The sequence below is a fragment of the Sciurus carolinensis genome, unplaced genomic scaffold, assembly GCF_902686445.1.
Source record: "Sciurus carolinensis unplaced genomic scaffold, mSciCar1.2, whole genome shotgun sequence".
Classification (NCBI taxonomy): domain Eukaryota; kingdom Metazoa; phylum Chordata; class Mammalia; order Rodentia; family Sciuridae; genus Sciurus; species Sciurus carolinensis.
The window spans coordinates 146,473-173,104 of NW_025920313.1; the positions used below are offsets into that span (position 1 = coordinate 146,473).

General features: G+C 35.9%; 1 long non-coding RNA gene across 1 annotated transcript in view; it reads right to left on the reverse strand.

Moving 5' to 3' along the window:
* Positions 1–9,425, reverse strand: part of LOC124975581 (uncharacterized) — a 144,510-nt gene extending 135,085 nt beyond the window's left edge. The window contains exon 1 of the long non-coding RNA XR_007106904.1: positions 9,326–9,425. This is a non-coding gene — a long non-coding RNA (uncharacterized LOC124975581). The remainder of the gene's footprint in view (positions 1–9,325) is intronic.
* Between the last annotated feature and the right edge of the window lie 17,207 nt (positions 9,426–26,632).

Genomic DNA, 26,632 nt, shown 5'->3' on the forward strand with positions numbered 1-26,632 from the left:
CTCAGCCCAACTCAATTAATTAAAAAAAAAAATTCTCCCCAGTACTGGGCATTGAACCCAGGGCCTCACACATGCTAGGCAAGAGCTCTACCACTGAGCTACACCCCCATTCCTTTTTGAATATTTCTGACCTATGTTCAACTGAATTCACAAATGCAACAGGTCAACTACATAAATAAAAAATTAACTCCAAATGGATCATAGACATAATAAAAGTTAAAACTATAAAAATCTTATGAAAAAACTTTATGAATCATGAACCATAAAAGAATTCATAAAATGGATTTCATCAAAAAATAAAACTATGTCTTGTAGGTTAGTGATACAGTTTACCTAGCACACATAGTGCCCTGGGTTAAATCCTCAGCACTTCAAAGAAAAAGAACATAAAACTTCTGGTCTTAAAAAGACATGTAGGAAAATAAATTAGACCACAAATCAGTGGAGGAGAAATGTGCAAAACACATATCAAGACTTACATGTGAGGTGCAGTGGTGTCTGTCTATAATCCTAGTATCTTGGGAAGCTGAGACAGGAGGATCATGAGTTCAAAGTCAGGCTTAGCAATGGGGTGGGGGCATGCTAAGAAACTCAGTGAGACTCTGTCTCTAAATAAAATAAAAAATAGGTCTGGGGATGTGGCTCATTGGTTGAGTGCCCCAGAGTTCATTCCTGGAACTTGCCCCCTCAAAAAAATTTAAAAAGCTGGGAATATGGCAAAGTACCTCTGGGTTCAATCCTCAGTGCTCCCATTCCTCAAAAAAGACTTTCATATTTCAGCATCCTTAAATAAATTTTATTGGAACACAGTCAAGCTCATTCATTTATATACTATTAGCTATTTCTGAGCTATAGTAACATTGTTGTGAGGTTGTTGACAGGAACCTTTTGGCCACAATGCCTAAAATATTTACCATATGACTCTTTGCAATGTGCATTAACCCCTGTGTTAGACACAAGTTGATTAAATTTTCTACACAGTTTATGACACTTGAGAAGATAATATCAGAGGGTAGAGGGATGAAAAAAATAATTGCTTAATGTTAGGGTACACACAAAATTAAGAGTTTCTTCTGACTATCATGCTAATTAAGTATGATAGTAAATTAGGTTAGTAGCCCAAAGAGACTGAAAAATAAAAACTACCTCCAAGAACATATTGATGCCTCCATAAAATAATTAAGGAAGGAATGGAACAAATTAAGTTTTTTGTTTTGTTTTACTAACAAATTTATCTCTAACACTACAATTAAGAAAGCCCTACCTAACTGTAAAAAGACAGAATAACTCCCAAACAGGCCCACCTACTTTGAAACCAGAAGTTCTATAATATTCCCGATTTTGACTTTACAGAATAACCAATATAGGTGAAATAAAGAGAATGAACAACAAAAAAATAATAATAATTTAAGGCCTGAGAAATAGTAAGAGATTTTTAAAAAGTCTTTTCTTAATGATAATTTGAGGCAGAAATATTGAAATTAGGAACATCCAAAATTTCACAAAATGAGAATTATGACAAAATGTTCAATAAGTTCTCAGCTAAATTAAATATCAAGGTATGAAAACAAAATTCACTTTGTCAGTTCTGAAGGAGAAAACATTTTATAATTACAGAAAAAAAGAAAAGGAAGAAACCAAGTAGTTGCCTCATTTTACAAGGTGGGCAGCAGGTTTAAGAAAATGCCAAAAAATGGTGGGGCATGTTAGCATGTGCCTGTAATCCCAGAAGTTCAGGAGGCTGAGGCAGGAGAATTGTGAATTCAAAGCCAGCCTCAGCAACTTAGCAAGACCCAAGCAACTCAGAGGGACCCTGTCTCTAATAAAATATAAATAAGGGGCTGGGGATGTGGCTCAGTGGTTAAGTGTCCTTAGGTCCAATCCCAGCTGAAAAATAAAAGCCAAAAAAAGATGCAGCTTCCTCATCACTCACAGAACACAGGTATTATTAGCTAAATCTGCTACCTATTCATCCTAATCAGGAAAGCAGGGCTCAGAAAAACAAGAAAAGTCAGACTACTCTAGCTTGTTATCCTAATATAATGTTTCTATTGTCAAAATATAATTAAATCAAATTTATGCCCAGGTTTACTACATTCAAGTATCCCATCCAATACTACTTTTTCATTTGTTTACTGACAATCAACTGCCAACAAATATAAGTGACCAATATCAGATAATTTCCTAAATATAGGGAGTAAGTGGATGCCTAAAGGAGTTCATAAAAGAAAGAAAAGTGTACCAAAGGGAACACAAATACTAAAATCAGCTGTTGCATAATTTTTTACATAAAGCAAACCTTTGAATACATCTAGACAAATATTAACAGCATTAGCCAGAACTGCACAACACCTATCTTAGTGGGAATACCACTTTTCAGGGATATGATGCAATATAACTCCTGGTTCACAAATAAAGTGGACCTCTTATAAAGGAGATCCCATCCCAGAATATTCCCTAGTCATTGCATTATCATAATTACACAGCCTAACCAAAATTGTCCATAAGAGATCTTGAAAATGAGAAAATACAATTGCAATTGTAATCCAAATGTAAGAAACACCCTTCTACAGAAACAGTACAAGAGGACCAGAGTAATATCCTAGTATCACACATTTTTTACATTCGATGTATTTATTGTATCTTATTTTCATATTATACCATGCACCACAAGGTCAAACAAAGCAACATCAAATTGAGGATGAAGTTCAGTAATAGAGCAAAGGCCTAGCATGCATAAGGCTCTGGGTTCAACCTCCAGACCACAGAAAAACAAACAAATTAGTCATGAGGTAGGTACAAGGGGTTCTGTAATTTATAAAGACAGTCAAATCAAACAGGAAAGAAAAAAAAAAAAAAACAAAACAAAACAGAGACTTCACAAACAGCCTGAAAGACACATCAAGGAAATATGAATGACTAAAAGTAAACATTTAATGACCGAAGTATAAGCACATTCATTTAATAAACATTTAATAAGTTCCTGTCACCATATTCTAATTCAAGTCCTACAAAGTAATAAAAATACAGGACATGAGATCTGTTCATCCCTCTCCCCCTTTCTATTTATAAAAGAGACTGTGCCTGTCTTAGGTTGTCCAGGATGGAGTCACATCCTTACCCGTCATTGGACAATGAGGCTGTAGCCCTCATTTCCTGTCTTAGGTCAGTATGAGCTCCCCATGAATCTTACCCATCTTTGACTACCAGTCCATCATATTTAACCAGACTTGGGGGGATGAGCCAGCATCAATTGCAATGAGAGCTTGGTGAATAATGGCTGTTTCTCTGTGCCGATGTATACGCATTTTGTATAAACACTGTATGCACAGAACAGATACAACACATAATAGACCTCCCCTGGACAAAAACCCAAACCATTCTTTTCCCCATTGAACAGCAGACTGGAGAAATGTGGCCAATTGTTGTAAAAATAGGAGGATATAGAATAGAAGAGTTGGTAAGAGGTACAAGATAGGGCCACATCTTTAATATCCCCCATAGTTCACATGAGTCTCCTCCATTAACATGGTGAGAAATTGCCAACACCATCAGTGGGGGAAGCCTCCTCATGTTCTTCCTGTCTTTGGGTCTCTGCTGAGGCCTTGACCAATCTCTCCAGCACCCAAATTGGCAATTGTGCGTCCTGTGGGAAAACGCATACAGATCCTTGGGTCCAGATTAATACCAGATCTGGGCCTTTCCATTGTCCCGATAGAATGTCCTTCCAGAGCACTTGAGGTAGATGTTTTTTATTAGGCTCTGAATGACCGTCAGCAGCTGATCAGCCCTCAGAATTGAGATTTAAAAAATTTAAGATGAACAAATCAACAGATAATTTGTCTTTTGGGGATCTGTATGATGCCCCTATTCCCCCTTTTTGTTTAAAAAACATGTTTTTAAGCATTAAATGGGCATGCTCAAAAATGCTTTGTCCAGTAGGATTATAAGGAATTTCTGTGACATGTTGAATACCAAAGGCGGAAAGGGATACTTTTAACACCTTAAGGATTAATTCTGCCACAGATTCAGTAAACAAGGATAAGACCTTGTTAGGGGCATAATTCATGTGAACCCATAGAATAGGACTCCTTTGCCAAAACACTCCTGTGGGTAACTTATTTGTGGCCAAGACAATGAATGATAAAGGCTTAGCTAGGTCAATACAATCAAGATGAACATTTTCCATAGCTGTTTCAACAAGCCTGAGAGCTGTTCGAGCATTAGAGGTAAGCACCCACTTAGAAAGGGGGTCAGAATCACCTTTAAGAATATCAAACAGGGGGCCCAAACTTCAGGTGGGTAAATGAAGGTAAGGTCTAATCCAATTAATATCACCCAAAAGTTTTTGAAAATCATTTAAAGTTCTAAGCTTGTCCACACGAACGGCAATTTTTATGGGTTTAACCATAGTTGTCTTTATGATAGATTCCAGGAAGTTTTTGGTGTCCGTCATTTGTACTTTATCCATAGCAATATGTAAACCCCATCTTTCCAGTGACTTTAGTAAGGAATTATAACATTGCTCTAAGACAAGTTTTTCCTTATGAGCTAGCAAAATATCATCCATATAATGATAGATTAAAAGTTGAGGGTTAATTTTTTGATACACACCAGGGTGGAAATTAATCTGATTACCTTGCCCTTCATATGGTCCTTGGCCTGTCAGCATGTTTAGATCCCATTGAGGATTGCCTGCAACTGCATTACATCAGGCAGTATCAGAACATAACTCCTGGTTAGCCACTTTCCACATGAGATATTGTCCCCCAGATAAACATGCTTTTGCTAAATTACACCAATCAGTCAGAGTAAGATTTTGACTTGCAACATTCTCTAATAAAGAAATGGTGAATGCAGCATGTACTCATTAGGACATAACTGCCTCTTTTAATTGTTTTACTAATTTTATATCTAATATTTGATGATATCTCTGATTGTTTTGATCTTCAAATACTGGGAATATTGGGAACACTAATTGAGATTCTACATCAGCCCACTGTCTGGGGGCTGCCCCTGTGCTGCAGTTACATGCATTCCTACAACTTGGAAAAGATTGGTAACCTGGATTATACGCCAGAGGTCACGGTACAGTAGGAGTTAAATGCCACTGAGGGAACTTCTTTTCTAGCTCTGTCTCAGATAGCTCCTGTTCTGAGTCTGAACTTTCTCTTTCTCTTTCAGAAGCTCGACTTGATTGTTCTTCTTTTACAGTTTCTAATATTTTTTCTCCTTCTCTTAACCGTTCTTGACATTTTGGCTTTTTGGCAGTCAGACAGAAATGAACTAATGTCCATATCGCCACAACAACAAACAGAAATCAAACAAGAAAAGGTAAAAAGGTAACACACAGCTTACACATATTCATTCACTATAGGATGTCCTTTGCTGTCTCTTGGGACAGCCTTCTGTTAAGTTCCCTCATTAGGGGAACCTTCTCCTTATGCTCCCTCACTAGGAGAACCTTCTCATTACACTCCCTCACTAGGGGAACCTTCTCGTTAAAACCTTAAGGCAACTGTTTCCTCAAATAGAGAAACCTTCTCATTAATTATGCTAGTGAAACTGTCTTTTACTTACCTGAGTGCTCACCAATTCCCCTTACGGGCCACCACTTATCGCTTGCCGCCAAACAGCAGGACAAAATCACAAGTACTCTTCAGAAGTTCAAGAAGCAGCTTCTGCTTTATTCAGATAACACTCTCAATATATAAGCAGTCTCATGCATAAGCAATTGTAATCAGATATGTCCATCCAAACCCATTAAAGGTCAAGCGATCACAAGCTCAAGCATACATGTAAGGTATATCTGTCCACGCACTAAGCAACTGAACTAATTATCATACAGCCAATGGTAAATGCTTCCTGTTTTTCTCAAGGCGCATTCAACATGCCCCTTGGTTCTCTGCCAGTCACCATCTTTGGATGCATGTGGCATAACCCTGGGTCCCGGGTCTTGCCCGCCACATACCTCAAAATAATTTTAAAAACTAAAATCTACAGTCTATATCCCAGATGTTTGACAACAGTAAAAGAAACTGAAAATAACCTCATATTCAGAAAAGCTGATTAGCTAAATCAAGATTAGTTAATGATATATAAAAAGCTTTGCTATATTTTTAAGTTCAAAAGAATTACAAATTGGGCATGGCACACATTTGTAATTTCAGTTACTTCAGAGGCTGAAGCATAAGGATCTAAAGTTCAAGGACAACCTGGGCAAATCAGAGAGACCCTGGCTAAATAAATTAAAAAGTGATGGGGACACAAGGGAGGTAGTGAGCATGCCTAGCAGGTGTGAGGCTCTGGGTTCAATCTCTGGTGGGGGCAGGGGGAACTATAAATCACATACAGTGTACTACATTAGCACAGAAAGAGTAGACATACACCAAAATGTTTATAGTAATTTTATCTCAGTGGTTAAGATTATAGATGACTTTATTTTCTTTTTCTACCTACATTTCTGACTTTTCAACATGTGTTTTCCCTCTGTAATTAGAATTTATTTAACACAGATGAAATTTTCCTCTTGAAACATTTTTTAAAGCTTATATTTTAATGTCAGTTAAGATAAATCTTCAGAATATGTTGTTACACACAAGCACAAATTTTCACGTCTTCCCATGTCCTTGACAATTGTATGATATTCCTCTTAGTACAGTACAAGGAAGAAAATTTAAAAATCATAGTACATGTCAATTTTAACTGAATATCAACTTCAAATTAAAAATTGTATCTTGAAAGAATTCTGTCATCTGTAATATTAATATCTACACTCAAAAGAGGTCCATTTTTTATCATTTATATCCCCCACATAAATACCTTTATTATTAGTTCTTATAAAAAACATTGAGGATAAACTATTCATTAAACATCAAAAGCTGGGTGGAGGGAATCAGTGGGAAACATTAGTTTTTTACTAAATAAAATTTAAAAATATCCTTACAGTTTCAAATGATGCAAACATATTTTCCAACTGCTGGCAATTTAAACTTAACTTCCTCTAGCCTAGAGGTTCTCAAGCACTTGATGTGGGAACTGCCCAGGAAGTGTGCCAAATATAGAAAACCATAGCCCTAGTGCTAACCTAGGGCACTCTTCAGCAGGTAGAATTCCAAACAACCTGGCCCTTTTAAGTGAAATAGCAGGGCAGAAATTCAACTTAACAAAAGTCTTCTCTATCAAATTGTAAAGTGTCCCAATAACTCTGAAACTAAATTCTCAATGTAAACAATGGTGTATCAGAGAATTACAATTTCATGACACTTACTCATTAATTCATCTATTCTTCTCTGTAGCAGCCTTCAAACATCTATACAAGTCAACAAAAACACATGCAGGGCAGACTAAGTAAAGTCCAAAGGCACCTGTGCCTGATAAGACAAAAGCATATTCAATTCCAGGAGAAAATGGACAGCAGATGTGACTCCTCATATTTATCCATTGAAAACAATGTATACTAAAAATAAATTTTCATGTCAACAGAACAAAGATGTTTATAAATAAGAAGGAATGTGAAGGTGTGGGGAAGACAAGAGGAAGCTTCAGTAAGTTAAGTACCAAATCCAGGAAACAAGAAAGAATGAATGGTAACAAGGAAAGGGAAACAGAATAAACTAGTAACTGGATGAAGGGAAGAGCTTTATCCTGGGAATCCAAGCAGTTGAACCAAATGAGTAGCTATTAGTAGGAAGTGATGCGAGCAGAAATGCAAACTGGAAAGTGAAATGATTTTAAGTTAAATAAGAAAAAAGGGGAAATTTAGACTAGATCAAAGGATGTACAGAACACATACTGGGCACAGAGACAGATGGTATAAAAGGATGAAAAACAATAAACTGCTACTGAATAAAGAAAATATATTAGACTAAATTCCAAAATAATGATGAGGAGGCAGGAAAAAGAAAACTGCTGAAATGAGAGTAAGATGTTATGAGAATTGGGAAACAAGATGTAAGTAGTAGGAAGGAAAAGAATTCTGAGCAAAGACTACATAGCAAGCCACATCATCTAGTCAATAGGACAGTTAGGTCAGATATTACATTACTACTTGTGAAGTATAATAGTGTATATTTTTCTATGTGGTAAGGTACCAAGTACTGAATACAGTGCAGTTTATGTAATAAAAATGTAAATTAAGTAACCTGACAAGGTGACAAGAGGCTTAATAGTGCAAAAACAGAAAAGAGGCAAAAATTAAAGAGGAAAAGAAAAAAAAATAGGACAAAAAGGAGGACAATATAAGAAAATCAAATTTACTTAAAAAAGAAGAAGAAAAACAAGAAGAAGAAGAAGAAGAAAGTGATGTGAATGCACACTGAGGGACTAGTCAAAAGGTGCCAATTATGTAAGAGTGCAATGAGTCAAGTGGAACCTGAGTGAATCTTGACAGCTTCAGGGTTCAGAAAGTGAGTATCTTTAGAGTGTCCAGAAGGGTTCCTGAAGATAACTATGTAAGGGAGCAGTGGAATGAAGCAGAGGGCCTGGAGAGGACCAGGGTAAGAGAACTGCAAAAATGTTCTTCAGTGGAAGCTGAGGTTAGGAAGCTGGCAGGTCAGACAAATGGAAAAATGTGCAGGGCAAGAGATGAGGTTGGATGGGGGACACCAGTCAGCGACAGGGCACTTGACAAACACTATGAATGAGGGATCAGTGACAGGGGACTTGACAAACATATGAACATTACCAGGGACCAGAGATCAGGATGAGAAACGCAGCAGAAACAGCTCAATCTGGGAGTAAGAAAGCGAAATCAAAAATCAAAACTGTCCGCCGAGAAAGTAGGTGAAAAAAAAAAATTCCCCCAAACAAGTACAAAAATGGAAGAAGGGACTGCGGACTGAAAAGTGTGGGAGGAGAGTCAGGGAGGGCAGAGAGAGGCAGATGCGCCCCATCATCCATCCACAAGACCGGGTCACAACCACACAGCAGTATCCTGGGCCCCAGACAGGCCGTAAACCTACCTCCTCCACGTGGAGGAAGCCGCACTCTCCCCCTCCCCAAATAACTAAAGCCGCAAAGAGATGCAGGGACTGAGCCCCCCCTCCAGGCGTGACCTTCTAGGTCCACCCGAGTCTCGCCGCCCAATCCCCACATCTGGGGTAGGGGCCAGGGAACCCCCGCCCCCGGGGCCACTGTGTGTTTATGAAGCAAAAAACCATATGACGGGGAGGGACACCGGGACCATGCCCACCAACCACCCCGCGGAGCCCACGGCAGAAGGTGGCCCAGGGCACCAAAGACCCGCCGCCGTCTCTTTCCCCCAAAAGAACACCAGTCAGCCTAGCGCGTAGAGGCGAGGGGGGCAGGGGGTGCTGGTACTCACCTCCTGGATGATGGCCAGATCCATAGTGGAAGAGGCCACAGCGCCAACCTCCGACTCCATGTCCCCGTTGAACAGAGCCTGGCCCTGCTGCGCAGCCTCCGCTCAGCGCCGCCTCCGCTCAGCTCCGCCATCTTATAACGGAGAGCCTTGTCCCAGCATCGCCGCTGGGCGGGGAGGAGAAGGTAGGTGGAGGGCGGGAAGAGGCCGAGGGCGGAGGCGCAGGGGACGCGGGGAGGCGCGGCCTGGGTGGCCTGGGCGGCGCAGCAGGGGGAAGGGCGCCTGGGCCATCTCAGGTCAGCCCGAGGCCTGGGGCACAGAATGGAGTGGAGATGATGAGAAGTCGCCACGGCAACGGCGTCCCCCGCGTGTCACGACTGTGACGTCACCGCGAGTGCTTGGCGTCACCGGAAGAGCGCCTTCCCGGCAGTCAGGAGGAGGTTTCCTTTCCCTCCAACCACCCTAGCGCTCGCTCGCACGTTCCCTCCATTCTGCGGTTTCCATGCAGCCGGTTTCCTACTTTCTTGCCATTTCCTCCGTACTCGGCCTGCGGATTTACTAGAATAGGGGTGGTGTTCGAGAATTTTAAATCCTGGAGGGAGGAAGGCGGGGAAGCTGATACTACTTGTTTCCATTACAGTGAAAGCCTCGGTATCCTAAAAATAAGACCTTAAAGCCCAAGATTGAAACATTTAAGCAGAATTTCAGAAATATATTTAGAAACAGCTAAATTTTCGGTATCATGTTTAAATCCTTTCCTTAAAAGACTTGACCTGTTAATCTGAGACCAAATGAAACTTTAATTTTTTTTTTTCATCATTGAGGAAAGTATGTTTTCTTTTAGTCTGGTGTTCTTTTTCTGGAGTCATTCATTTAACAAATAGTCGAATGGCTTCCATATGCACTAGGACCTGTACAGAGCACATACCATTCTAGACATCCGAAGCATCATAACTAATCACTTCTATTTTGAAGAACATCAGTCCAAATATTTTACATACTTTGTGCCTTTCATGAATGAAATATTCCAAGGCAGTCTTTGTGCAAAATATATATGAAAACATTTGAGAGAGGAGAAGTAAATTCTATTTGAGAAGCCCAGTTACAGAATGGAATTAAAGAAACCCTATTCATTGTTAATAATGCATTTAATCTAAAGGAAAGGAGGAGTAATGAGAAAAAAAATTATTTTTATTTTTTTATTTAAAAATTTTATTTATTTATTTATTTATTTATTTATTTATTTATTTGCAGTGATGGGGATTGAACCCAGGGCCTTGTGCTTGTGAGGCAGGCACTCTACCAACTGAGCTATCTCCCCAGCCCGAATTAAAATATTTTTTATTTTTACAGACACTTTAGTTTTACAGACTGCATTTTGATTCATTATACACAAAAGGGGTACAACTTTTCATTTCTATGGTTGTATGCAATGTAGATTCACACCATTCATGTAATCATGCATATACATAGGGTAGGGTAATACTGCCTCAGTCCACTGTCTTTTCTTCCCTCACCCACCCCTGCCCCATTTTCCTCTGCACCATCCAAAGTTCTGCCATTTTTCTTTCCCCCTCTCCCTGTTATATATCATCATTCACTTATCAGAGAAAACATCAACCTTTGGTTTTTTGGGCTTGGTTTATTTCACTTAGCATGATATTCTCCAACTCATTTGCCAGAAAATGCCAAAATTTTATTCTTCTTTATAGCTGAGTAATATTACATTATGTATATATACCATAGTTTATTTTTCTGTTCATCAATTAAAAAATACCTAGGTAGGTTCCACAATCTAGCTATTGTCAATTAAGCAGCTATGAACATTGATGTGGCTGCATCACTGTAGTATGCTGATTTTAAATCCTTTGGGTGTAAACCAAGGAGTGGGATAGCTGGGTCAAATGGTGGGTCCATTCCAAGTTTCAGAAAATAAAGTTTTAGGGAAGGGAGATAAGAAGTGAGAAGTTACTGATGGTATGTGTTTGCCAAAATAACCTAATAGTGAAGTCATGAAAGATGGAGTGAACTCTTGCCTTTTTGTGCTTCCCATGATGGGGTGGAGAGAGGGGTCACCAGTGACTTCCTATTTGTATTTAGGATGATTCAAGAGATGGCTGTCTTACTTCTGTAACAGGATGTCTGACTATTTGGGTTAGGAATGAGCCTGGGAGCTGATGCATACTCTTAAGATGAGAGAGAGAGAATAAGACCATCAAAATACTAACGTTCCTCTACATTGAAAAATACTATCCATCAAATGAGCATGGTATGCTTCTTCAACTTCATTTTATGTTCTCTTCTAAGCAGGACAGTTTCCTTAGGCTGATAAATTTAAATCCAAAAGTGCTTTGCCAAATATAGAGTAAATGAAGGTGATCATAGGGACAATGTCATCAAACTGGGCTAGTATGAAGGACGTTCTTCTTTATCATAAGGACATACTTATGAGCAGACTGAAAGAGCACCATTAAACAGTCAGGACACCCTTTGACAGGAAACAAATGGCAAGTTTTTTGTTTTATTCTGTCTTATTTCATTTTTTTAAAAAATAAGTTCTTAAAATATTATATCATTATTATATTCCTTATAACATTAAAATTCTAGGATGCTTCTCATTGATTCAATTTTAAATGATAACTTCATGTATCACCATCAATCTATAGATCAATTATCTTTTGTGATTTCTTCTCCAGGAGATGACTGCTCATATTCACTCAAAAACAATTTTATTTCATTCAATATTTTATGACCTTGTTTTAAATTCTGGGTGTATCTTATTTTCTTAGGCTATTCTAAGTACAGTATCCAGATGGGAGACAACAAGAGAAGGCATAAACTCTGCAGTCCAAAGATCAAGATTGTAATGTCAGCATGTCACATCTTGGCTATATAATCTCAAAACAGGTAACCTATAAATTCCTGTTTGTTTTTTGTTTTGTTTTTTAATCTTCAAAATGAAGGTGATGATAATGCCAATCCAACCTACCTAACTGTCTCATTGTGAGCATCAAATATTATACTTCTGCCATTTGCAAATTGTAAAATTACTCTCAATGAGAGTTTAGACAAGGCATAGCAAAGATGGCTTATCTGAGCTCCATGATGTCTCAATTGAGGAAGATGCAATGCCTGGGGTGTCTTGGTGACTGGAGACTGGAATACTCTGATACATATTTATTAACATGACTGGTAGTCAAAACTGGGATCTAAACTGGGGCTTTCAGACATAATTCCTAAACATACTCTCTTCATGCTAGCTTCTTCCTAGCATACATTCCTCAGGGTTGTCAGACTTCTTTCAAGGCAGCTAAAAACTTCAAATGCTAATATTTCCAACAAGCAATGTGAAAGCTATATTCATTTTATGATCCAGCCTCTATCACTTCTGCTGCATTTTATTAGATACAAATAAGTCACTAAGTTGGTTCAAATTCACAATGAAGGGATATAGATTCCACCTTTTGATGAAAAAAGTGCCAAATAATTTTCAGACATGGTTTAAAACCACCACAGGTCTTGTTTAGAATGAGGAACAGGCTACTCTGCAGAACTAACTACTCACTCTCCTCTGCTCCCAAGATTCTATAACCAATCAAATTCTCTACCCTTTATTACCTGAAATCACTGATATATCTCAGCATGCATATGAGAAAGGCTTTATCTTCTGTTTTCAGTTTGTGAAGCTTCCACTGCATGCAAAAATAAATGTAGGTCCTTTTCATTGGTCCTTTTCATAGCCTGTCTACTCCTGGATACATTGCCTTAAATCCCAGTGCTGCCATGGGCAATGTCAACATGCTGAAACCTTCTATTTGGGAATATGAACTCATGGAGTTTTTATCTGTGGGTAATGTGTATAGCCTTTACCTGCTTAGGTGTAACCCTACACAATGGTGTGCTGTAGTCAGCTCACACTGAGAGATGATTCTTAAATTTTTAGCAATTTTGCCTCTTAAACATGGCTATTATTAATGTTGAATCATATGAACTTATAATTAAGATAAATTCAAGAACAAAAGTAATGAATATGCAAGAGTAATTGTTTCTGATTGTTCTAGTGCTTTTTACTATTATTATCTATGTGGTAAGAGTTTCTTTTGTGGTATATTTATTGCAAAGTACCATGTAATGGTGTGCTACTGCATGTTCTTCCCATTGTTAAACATTCAGTGTCATGTTCACAGTGTGAAGTCTGCTATGGAGGACTGTTGCCAAAGGAAATCAGAAAACACTACAGGTCAGGACTTGGCTGACTGTTGGTTGATTGTCTAATCCAGAAGCTTGTTAGTACATTTTTAGGTTTTGTGGACTATAATCTCTGTTGCATATTCTTTTATTTGATTAGTAACATTTAAAATGTAACACCAAAACAAAATAAACAAACAAATAAAAAAAACATGTTTAGTTCAGGAACCATACAAAAACTTCTATTCTTGTACTGGACTCTTGGTCTAGATTTAAGAAAGCAATGTAGAAAGTGTTAGGAATTGAGATGAAATTTAAATTTACTGGATCTCTAGCTACTATGTAGTGAATCACACAAAAATTGAGCAAGTAAATGTTCTTCTTGTTCTCAAAAGCTACTACAGCAAAGAAATCTCTTATCCCACTGACAGATTAGTAAAGCTCTGATATGAATCTGTATTGTTTTATTTTTCTTGATGGGATCAAAACTACCAATGAGCAGTTGTGTTTGAATCATAATTTGTTAATAACATAATTACTTGGTTGTTTCGGGTAGTAGTCAATTTTTATTCATAGTCTGACTACCAAACTTACCTCATAATTCTTTTGCAAGAAACTGGTGTTTCTGTAAGGAGTAAGTTGCAGTTTAGACACCCAAGGCTTCACATTTTATCCCACTGTGCACCTAAACCCAAGCACTTTCCTGCTAGTATCAGCAACCCCTACTAAGACAGTGACAGTCTGTCTATGCTTAAGAACTCTTGACTTTCAGTTCTCTTTTTGTTAAATTTGCTTCCTGGGTATTGCCTATACATTTGTGCAACCACCTTTACACATTTAAGCATTATATTTTGTTCTACATTTCATTGAGGTAGAAAAATTTTCAAATGTTGCTAGAAATATAAGGTATGTTTAAATTCTTTGATATTTTTAAGTGTGACAGAAAATATTTGTGACTGTAGATGTATCTGATATCAAATTTTAAGAGATTAGGAATCAATCACCAATACAATAATTTTTGCTGCCAAGTTAATTTTTTGTATAGATGTCAACATAAAATTTCTCCAGAATCTCTTTTAATAGAAGTGTATTCCATTATCATTTGCAACTGCTTATGAATATGAATTGGACTTTTTTAGTATTAAGTTACCAAGACAAAAAATACAGAAATAAGGTTAATTTTAACATTGATTTGGTAGAGACCCTTGATTTAAATTTTTAAAATACTATTTTTAAGTAACTCTTATTCATTAAAAGTTTAAATGTATATTTCCAGGCTGTAATTTTTATTCAACTCTGGATAATGACTTGAATGGAAGTTCTTTCATAATGTTTCATAATCCAAGAGTGTAAAAGGATTTTTTAGTACTTCCTATTTGAAGACATTTGACCTAATGTTTTGATCTCTTAACTGCACACATATGCTCCTGATTATAAGACTGTTATGCTCTGATTTATGCATGTTGGTTTTCTATATTTTACCTGCAGTGATAATTACAGTAAGATAAAATAAATATTTATTAAGTTAAACATTGTCTCATTTTCCAATACAAATATTGTTCACAAATATCTAAAAATGGGATCAGATGTTGAGAGTGAACAGGCTTCTGGGAAGTCATCTGATTAAGTCCAGTTACTTACAGGAGTTTGCCTCAGAAATCATAAATATAGATGGATCTCAATGGAGGTAACACTTTAAAAATATATTTATACATTTATATGTGTGTTTTTGTGTATAAATAAACACACACATATATATGCATACATATATATATCAAGTAAATAAAGCAATTTGAAAATTTTTATGAAGAGATCTGTTATATCAGTGAGTTGTATTCTTAATATTTCCTTTTTCCTAATTATTATTCCAAGGCAAGTACACATTAAACATAGTAGTCTATATTCTACACAATATTCATTTTATTTCTATGTTGATGAAAAGTGATTTTTAAAAAATTCCAGAAATCTAGACTGACATCATTCTTGAGGGCCTTACCAGAGTCCTCTTTTCAGAAAATGTAATTTCAGTTATATCTCTTTGAGATTCATTTGGATAATTCATATTCATATTTTAAGAGAAAAAGTAGATACCAGCATTTTTTTCCTTTGCTTTATAAGCATCAGTATCTTTTCCTTTGTGGTTCATGGCACTTAGAAACCCCTATTGTATATAGTAAATTTTTTCTCCATGTAAGTTATGCAACATATTTCCTTTTATATCAATGGGATGTTATAACTTTGAAGACAGAAATTATGAGTAATATCATTTCAGTATATACTGTATATTAATATTTTTCTCTAAAAAATGAAATCTTAAAAAATAGAAGTTTGTTTCTTTTCTTGTAGCTGTAGAGACAATGAAGATTAGAGTATCTGTCTTGCTGGTTGATTATATCTTTATTGTTAAAAGTTTGTTTTTGAGTGAGTTAAAGAAAACAATATCAGTGTTTTCTGTAATAAATTAACACTTTCAACTCTTGAGATCAACTTGATATTTGTGTAATTATATAGATATATCAAAATAATAATAAAATTGTCCTTAGTTTTCTTTATGATATATGTGATTTTTTCACAGGTGTAAAAGATCTGAGCATTTGGGTCTATATGTAGATCATCTAATTCTTTCATTGAATTATATATTTCCCCCCAAAGGTGACATGCATTAGATTATATATATATATTTAGTTTAATTCATTTTAGGATCTAGAACAATTTATTTTTTCATTCCTCCCTTTGCATATATACACATGATTTATTTCTGATTCATTATGACCTAACTGATGATTTCAACTTTACAATGCTGAAAAAACAATACACATTTATAAGAACCCATACTTCACATTTTGAATTTTGATCATTTCCCTGACTGGCAATATGCAGTATGATACTACTTTGTGATGCAGTATCACAACTCCCAGTTACCCATGAAGCCACAGGACTAAACTACAGTACTCTACAGAATTCTGTGTTGCTAAACTGTGATATTGAGTGAGTTAGGTATATTTAAATGCATTTCCAACTTAATGATATTTTCATCTTAGAATTTGTTTATCAGGACATAACCCCATGGTAAGTTGAAGAGCATGCAATCTTATTTAATATTTTTTTGGAGATTTTTTTGTTTGTTGTTCTAGATGAGTTTTAGGCATTTTATTGTTTTTGGCAAAAATAATCTTAATATTTGATTTAGGCTATATAAAATATTAAAATTAATATTATGATAACCACTATTATATCATTTAGTCTAACCATTTGGAATATGGTATATATCTGTATTTAAGTCTTTTATCTCAGTAAATATTTACACAGTTCCTTTCTTATCTCTTTTGTTTTTCATGATTTTATTATAAAAGGATTTCATTTTATAGAATTTACATTTCTTTATGTGATGATAGAGGCAAGTTTCTCCTTGAAGTTTGTCTCAGCCCACATTCTATAGTTAAATGAAATAGGACAGCTTTTATCTCTATTAACAGCAAGAAGAAAACATTTTAATTTTCTTTCACATGTTGTACTTAAAATAATAAAATCTACTTATTTAATTATTTATATTGTTCACATGTTATTATATCTGCCTGTTCCTACCAAATGGCATAATAATTTCAAAGTAAATTTGACATAAATTTACTAATGGAATGAGCCCAAAATAACCAAGTTCAATTTGTCTTATATCATTTCTGTAAAACCTGCATCATGTACCATTGCTTACAGTAGTAATTATTTTGCCTTCAATATATTAAATATAATCAATGTAGGTAACTTTTAAACTAGAGTTAAATTCAGCTAATTTTTGCTACAAAATACTACTCTAAAGTACATGAATCAAAATTCAAATGCCCTGTCTTTTTTGATTTTGATTAATTTTTTTTTCTTTTTGTAAGTTTTAAAGAAATGATTAACAGAATACCTGATGGATATCTGGAAAATTTTCAGATCAGCAGTACACCATTTGATCAACAATTGAGCTCGAGGTCTCATAGAGCTTTCTTAGTAAGTTTTTGGTGTCCTACCTGCATCATCAGATCTGCTTTTCTTTTATCTGAATGTAAACCTTTTAAATTTTTGGCAATTATGGGAATTGAACACTCAAATTTGCACAAGCTAGCTCTGTCAATTAGCTAAAACACAAGCACTTAACTTAATATTATGTAAAACTTCTGGGTTTTATCATTTTCCATTCTTAAGGGTTTATTGGGACCCTTAACATGCATCCATATTGGAATGGTATTTAAGCTATGTTATATTTTACTATTGGTAAATTTTATTGATATTTTCTAGATATGCAGAATATGTACCATATATATCTTCTTAGATGCACTGTACTAGATGCAATGAACATTTGTTAATAAATATAGATTATCCAATGAAGTACCTAAACCATCACCCTACAACTCTTGGAATATCTGCAGTGTTAACATACCTGTGTGAGTAATATGCAGTTCAATAAAATTTTACAAATCCCAGAAAGACCCTTCTGTTACCTTTCTTTTCATTTAATACCCCTCACCTGTAGCCATGATCCCTGTCTCTTTATATCTAAGATTAGTTTTACTTGCATGTATTATACTATTTTGACCATATTCTTTTATAGTATATTTTAATACCTGGAACTTTATTTTTCTCAAAAGTACACATTCTTAATTACCTTTAAAATGCTTAATAAATCTTTACTGATTATTCTTATTTAAACCACTGAACTTTGTGTAATTCAGTATAGAAATTTATTTTCAAAAATTTACATAGACAAGGACATGTATATTATTTGTACAGTTTGTATATATGTGCATACACATATGTACTATATGCTTTGTATCTTGATATGTATGAAAGTGTACAGTATGCATTTTTTGTGGTTGGTTCCTTTTGCTGTGTTAAGTTTATGAGTTTTATCTATGTTTTTGAATATAGTGATATTTCATTTCTTTTTATTGCATGCAGTTTTACTGTATAAGTATATTGTAATTTTTAGTGCATGACAATTTTTCACTTCTGTTCATGGTCATTTTGCTTCTATTCAGTGTTTTACTATTATCAGATAGTTCTAAAACTATTCCTGTGAATGTTTTTTTCTTAACATATGTAAGCATTTCATACCTAGGAGTGGAATTATAGGATCATATTGTATATATATGTTCAGCCTTCCTAGAAAATATAAAAAGAGTTTTCCAAAGTAGTTGTACTGATTTGTACTTCCAAAATCAATGTATGATAGTTCTGATTGGTCTTCTTGCCACTTTTTGAGGCTGTCTTTTTCTGTTTTAATTTTTACTTTTCTGGTAAAATAGTGGTCACATAGTGCTTTTATTTTGCATTTCATTGTCTATGTTGAACACTTAAATATGTTTGTTGGCCATTTAGGTATCTTCTTTTGTAGATTAATTGCCCAAGTCTGTTGTCTATTTCCTACTTGTTTTTGTACCTTTTCTTTACTGATTTATAGGAATTCTTTACATTCTACATAAAGGAACTTTGTCAGCTTTATCTCTTACAAACATCTTCTAGAATGTAGCAATTATCCTAGAAAGGACAACTTTTTCTGGTGCACTTTGATCTTTGACATAAGTTCAGGTGATTGCATATTATGTCTTTTGAATGACTAGAGTTCTCCACTAAGGTTATATATAAAGTATTGTAATGAATAAAATGGGCAAAAAGTAAGTAGTCTGCAAATCATAAGTCTTCAGAGATGGAAGCACTTGACATGGTCCTCAAAAGATGGGTAGGAATTTGTCAATTTGAAATAAGTCTATGAACAAAGAGCATTCTAAGCAGTGTAAATTTTATGCAATAAACTCAGAGATAGGAATGTGTATGTTATGTTAGGGAAATTATAACAGAGAAGAAGGATTGATATGTAATGATTTATTTTAAAATTAGAATTTGAAAAGATAGGCTAAACCAGATTATAAAAAAGGAAGAGATATCCAGTTAAGGAGTATGAACATCCCATGTAATAAAAAGTCTTTATTTAAACAAGGGCTGACATGATCACATTTTTCTTTCAAATAGTAGTTTCAGGAAAAGTAGAGTCAATGAACTATGGGGAGAGATAGACAAGAGGCATGTAAATGAATTAGGAATTTATTCCAAATTAGGTATGGTGTGGCCATCATATGGAAATAGAAAGTAGAACACAGAACCTCAAGGTCATGCTTAGAGAAAATAGACAGGACCTGGTAACCAACTAAACTTTGTGCCTGAGGGAGGAACAATTGATGATGATGACTTCTGAGGTTCTCACAGCTGTTTCTTTCCTTTCCATATATTATATCATGGGATTTTTTTATTCACAAAAGCTTCTATTTTTATTAGATATTCTAAAGTGTATAATGACTATTCTGTATACACTCTGAGCACATTGACAAAGTGTAACCAACTTGATTTTGGTACATGTTTGTGATTATCATTGTTTTGCACATCACTGCTTAAAACATTTTAAAATATATTTTGTCACTTGATTTTCTGGTCTAAAGTTTTCTTTGGCTATCAATTTTTATAAAAGATTTGTACTCAGATGAATTCTGAATTATGTTTGTTTAGATTAGGAGGGAAAGAATGATTTGATACCTTGTGATAGCTTTTTGGGGGGATTATCAAATCCAGGGTCTCCAGCATACTAAGTAAGCACTCTACCAATTAGCTCTGTCCCCTATGTGCAGTTCTCAAAGTTATCATTTAAAAAGAGTTGTCTCTTGCAGCAGTCTATGTAAAACCCTATTATGAATGCTTAGTGATTAGGGTTTTTATTATTGTTGTCTGTTCCTATCTGTTTCCCATGCTTTTTGATTTTGAAATGGTATATAAGTTTCAGAATAATCATGCCAGCTATATTTTAGTTTCTATCCATGCATCCCTTTTGTTATCATTTACATTATTAAGGAGATTGTTTTTAATATATACTCAAAATTATTTTTCAAAATGAAAAATCTTTACCTTGTGATTACATTTGAAGGTGGGAAGTAGGCAAATGAAAGGGATAGTGAAAAAAGATTGGGAAAAATTATTTTTTAAAACACTTAGAATTCAAGTTTACATAGATGCTATATTTATTATGTATCTAAAATTAGGGTTTTTTTCCTCAGTGAGGTCTATTCTTCATTATAGAAATCTGAATCTTAGACTTTATATTTGAAGAACAAGGGTGAGGTTAGGAATGGATGGAAAACAGGTGGGTAAAAACAAATAATCTTCACATGTATTAAGAGTTCAATTTCCATGGATAACATACCTTTCAACTTACATGGGAATTAAGAAAATGAATCCTAGAATTTATTTTTTCTGGGGGGATGTCAAGGAAGGCTGATGGGATCTATAAATTCATGATCATCAACTTCAAGTGGATCCTCTGTTTTGCATAATACACTGTCTTACTCTAAGCAAGGAGTTTATCTCTTCTACATAATAGAACAAATGCTGTGAATCTGAAACTCCCCAGTTTCTAAATAACTATTATGAAAATATGTCTGCGCTTGCTCTCTTCTTTTCAATCATGTTGCCTCTTTGTCCCATCTCATCTTCTCAGGGTTAATGGAATATCCATTATACCTATAAAACTCTTTTATATTCAGTCTCCATTTCTTAACTTCATCTTTCCCATTGACTTTCTTTTTAAATAAACTGTTTTAATTTTAGATTAGCAAAGGAATTACAACGTAAAAATGGTGATTTTACCATACATCCAGTTATTTCTATTTGTAGAATGTTACCTTAATACGTTTCACATAAGTAAGGAACCGATATTGGTACATTACTCTTTACTAAACTCCACATTTTATTCAAATTTTACTAGTTTTTTACTACCAACCATTTTTGTCTCAGAATCCCATCCAGGATACCATTTTATATTTAGTAATCATATCTCATATTAAAGATACTGATTACTGGATTAGGGAGTGCTATGTAATACTTATACATATTTGATAATAAATGAAGTATAATCTTCACACAGTTAAATATTAAACTAATGGGAAATCTTATTTGCTGATAGTCAGGATTCATCAGAGTTTTGTTGCATTTAAAATAATCACATACCCAGTACAAGTTTTATGAGACTTTTAAGTGTAACATAAATAGAATGAAATTCTATATATGATCATTTGTGTCATTATATTAAAATATGAAATTAGGTATATTAGAAGTGCTTATTTCTTCCCACTGTGTGGATTCCTCATTCCTATACAGATAATTTTTGTAAAAATAAAATGGCCAGTAAAATTGAGGTTTTCTATCTTTTCTGTCCCCACATGTCAAGGAGTAAAACCTATTGCTGTCAAATAGAGCAATTCAGTAATTCTCACAGGGAGAGAAATGGGTGTTTGAAGTAACCTCTTGCTGTCCACAGTGTTTTTCAACATGTACTCGCCTTTAAAATGGCACCTGTAGAAACTCAGCATATTCTTCACTTGTTCTAAAGCTAATTTGGAAATGTATCTCCAGCTTATTAATACAGTGTCATGACTGTGATGCATGAATTATGTTGGTAGAAACAAAGTCACCTAGAAATCTCTTGTTGCACTTGCTACTGCTTACAAAGTACACTGAATTATAGGAAGACCTTTTACAAGTTGCAATTTATCTTATGTATGTATATTTTTAGTGTTCATGTGCTTTTGCTGTAAGAGCAGTCTGAATAGGAATTTGCTTGGACTGTCAAAAAAATGAAATATTTTCTTAGAATGATGGCATATCAGAAAAATGATCATCTTTTGTCTGGAAAGCAGAATTAAGAAAGCTTTTATATTTTGTTAAAATATAAAATTCATTGTATTTTTTAGATATTATATGTTTTTATGCAACTTTTAAAGTTTTAAAATATTCAAAATAAGGTGCAACTCAGTCTAGATTTTGAATTCATGAAAGCGGGGATCATGTCTGTCTTCTTCACTGTATGCTCAGCACCTAACATTGTGCTTGGTAAATGTTAAATAAATGAGTTTTGTCTTCTGTCCTCTGAATAATTTCCCCTGGAGAGCATGTAAATAAGCTAGTGATTATATCTAATGTTAATCTTGTGCTCAACAGATACAAATGCAAGCAAATTTTTCTAAAAATTTCATTTAAAAATGTATTAATTATAATAATAACTATTCAGGTGTAATCATTAAATCCTTGAGGTTGGAAATTATTAGAATGGGTTTTGCAGTATGCTTTACTCTTTGCATTAGGATCTGATAGTTCACTAATGTAACTGCCTTTTGTTTGAATTCTCCACTTGCTTGCATGGGTGGAATTCAGTGGTGCTATTTATATTAGAGACTGATTATTCAAATTTATCTTCATAATTACAATATGATAATTAAATAATGTTTTTTCTTCATATATAAATTTATTTTTAATGACAAATAATTTTACATATTTATTGAGTATAATGACATTTCAATGTATGTATATATGTGTACTGAACAGATGAGAGTAACTGGCATATCTATCATCTTAAATATTCATTTTTTTTTGTGTTGGGAACATTCACAATCTCCTCCACTAGCTGAAATACACAGTTAATTATTACCAACCTGTTACTCTTTTTAGAAAAACAGATTTAGCATATTCTAATGTCATTAAATTTTATTCTCTGAAGAGTGGTTCTTTAAATTTTTCATGTATACTTTACAAGTCATTCCTTATAATGTATAGTAAATTTTCACCTTTAAAACAATTAATTTAGAGTCAGTACACTTATGTAATCTATTTTTTTTACTGCATAATCTTTAAAGCAAGTTCCATTGTTTTTGTCATGATCACCACTAGACCAATGTGTACTTCATGTTAAGGGCATTCTCATATTCACTTAACATACACAAATGAGTAAGAAAATTTTCTACTACTGAGAAGAAAAGGTTTATATGTCACAATCATGTCTTCTCATGTACTCTCATTGTTATAGACCATGACTTTATATTTTTATGGATACTCATTGTTTTATTCATATTGGCTTATGTTTGTTTTCAAAGTAGTGTTACTTTCTCTCAGTAAAAGATAACCCAAAACTTAAAATTCAAGTTCAAATTGCAGTAGTTCCATGTTTGTCAATTTAAATATCTAAACTTTCTTTTCAGACATTTACATGTGTGCCACAGATTGTTTATTGATTCATCTATCAAAGAAAAATGGAGTCGCTTCTGTATTTTAACTTCTGTAAACAATGCTACTATGAATGTGAGCATACAAATATCTGTTCAAGATTGTGCTTTCACTTCTTCTGGGTCTAGATCTAGAAGTGGAATTGCTGGATCACATAGTAATTCTGTTTTTATCTTTTTGACAAATCACTGTACAGTTTTCAATTTCAATCATATCATTTTACTTTCTGTATAATATTTTAATATTTAAAATTAGATTTCACATATTTTTTAAATACTTGCTAGATTGTGAGATTTTAATGGAAGGACTGTGTCTTAAACTCCTGTGTGTTCACACAACTCCTAGATGATAGTGTCTCTACCTTGATCCTCCCTATTTTTCTTCTCTTACAAACACACACACATACACACACACACACACACACACACTCACACACCACACTGCATCTGCATAATGTCTCTTCTCCCTGCTTTAGACAGTGTTGAATTATTTGTTTCCCTTTATCCCTGTCACCTTATGCCTTAACTCATGCTGCTTTCATCTCCCACAATAATCTCCTTATTTGTTGGTCCTCCTTCCTGTCTTGTCCCTTTCAGCCAACAAGTATTTATAATTTCCATCATTTTAATTTCAGTTGAAATAAAATATCTAATAAATGTAAAATGTTCTCTAAGGCACTTTCTTAGTAATGCCTATATATATATATGTGCATAAGGATAATTTACATGAATATGTCTAAATTTCTATGTATATATATATATTTTTTAATTCAGGGACTCCATCTCAGGAAACTTGGCCAGGTGTTTCTTCAAATGATGAATTCAAGAACTACAACTTTCCAAAATATAAACCACAGTCTCTAATTAGCCATGCACCCAGGTATTTTTTTAAATAAAAAGGGGAGAAATTATATGATCCTTTTTAATTTCTTCAAGTATTTGTCACAATAAAAATTCCATACAAATAATAATACAGGTGGGCCAAGATGGCGGACTAGAGGGCGGCTGCATTTCACGTAGCTCCAGGATGCAAGATTCAAAAGAGGAGATAGTGAGAGACTTGGGACCAACTCAAAGCTGCCGGGTGAGTCTCTCCTGTTGGGGAGGCATCCTGGATGGGGCGGTAGCCCCCGAACGCAGGGAATTTGTGAAGTGGAGTTGCTCGGCGAGACGCCACTCCCCCCGCTGGAGCGGTAAACACGGACAACTGGGATCATCGTAGAGCAGGCAGCTCAGCACAGCACTTGGACTCGAGCAACCACTGGGGCTCCAGGCAGCTGCCTGAGGAGGAGCTGCATGATGAGCTGTTTAGACACAGAATGACTGCTTCTGAACACCGGGGGGTTGCCCGGAGGAAGAGGAGAAGCCTGGCGGGTCGCTTGGTCTAGGAGTGACTGCATCAGAGCCACAGGCTGTTGCCAGAGGAGGAGCTTCGTGGTGAGCTGTTTGAACTCAGAACAACTGCTCCAGAACACTGGTGACCTGCCTGGAGGAGGAGAGTGGTGGGACGCTTGGTCTAGGAGTGACTGCATCAGAGCCACAGGTGGTTGCCAGAGGAGGAGGCGAGTGGTGAGTTGATTGGACTAAAAGCGACCACTCTTGAACACCAGTGGCCTGCCTGGAGGAGGAGCGTGGTGAGTCACTTGGTCTCGGAGCCACCGCTCCTGAACACCTGGGGGGCTACCCCAAGGAGGAGGAGGAGGAACAGGGTGGGTCACTTGGACTTGGAGTGACTGCCTAGGGCTATGGGTGGTTGGCGGGAGGAGGAGACCCGAAGTGAGTTGTTTGGGCTCCTAGTGACTGCGTCGGAAACCGGGCAGCTGTCCGGAGGAGGAGGTGTGTGGCGGGTCTCTGGGTTTCAGAGCTATTGTACGGGGCTCCAGGTGGTGGCTCAGAGGAGGGGCTGCATAGCCAGTCGATTGGTGCAGAGTAGGGTCCCAGGAGCTAGGTGGCATCTTGCTGGAAGAGCCGCACAGAGACACGCCTAGGGGCGGAGTGAAGTTTCCAGGGCGGCAGGCAGATTCTCTGGGAGAGGCAGCCTAAGAAGACTCACCTGCGAAGGGTGAGGCTCCCAGGCCCAGGATGTAGGTCCGGTCCCCTGGGATCATTGCAGAGGAAGACAGCCCAGCCCAGGTGGTAGTTGTAGATTGAGGGGAACCTCTAGGAGGGCAACTGACCAGCGAGACGTCCCCACCAAGTGAGTCTTCCCGGCCGGGGGAGGTTTTCCCACAGGGACGGTAAAACCAGAGACACAGGCACAAACAGGCCTTGCCTCATCCCGCAGTCTAGTTCCCCATTGGATGACCATTGGTCAACAAGTGGAGGCACCTCTGCCCACTAGCAGGGAATATACGCCACCTGAGGGTCACCACCCCTAGAGAGGCAACTTCTTCATGGAGCTCTTCATTATCAACCTCCTCCAAGACTTCAGGCTACTGAAGGATAAGAGGGGATATACTAGCAATCTTCAGGGACATTATAAGTTGATAGAGGAAATCTGCAATATCTTAATGACCAACTGATTCCTGAACAATATGAGAAAACAAGGGAAGAAAATGCACCAAACAAATCTAGATGTTACATCAATAAAATCCAACGACAGCATGGCAGAAGAAATGACAGAAAGGGAGTTCAGAATGTACATAATTAAAATGATTAGGGAAGCAAACGATGAGATGAAAGAGCAAATGCAGGCATTGAGTGATCGCACCAATTGACAGTTAACAGAGCAAATTCAGGAAGCAAAAGATCATTTCAATAAAGAGTTAGAGATATTGAAAAAACACCAAACAGAAATCCTTGAAATGAAGGAAACAATAAACCAAATTAAGAACTCCATAGAAAGCATAACCAATAGGATAGAACAGCTGGAAGACAGAACTTCAGATATTGAAGACAAAATATTTAACCTCAAAAACAAAGTTGAACAAACAGAGAAGATGGTGAGAAATCATGAACAGAATCTCCAAGAACTATGGGATATCATGAAAAGGCCAAATTTGAGAATTATTGGGATTGAGGAAGGCTCAGAGAAACAAACAAA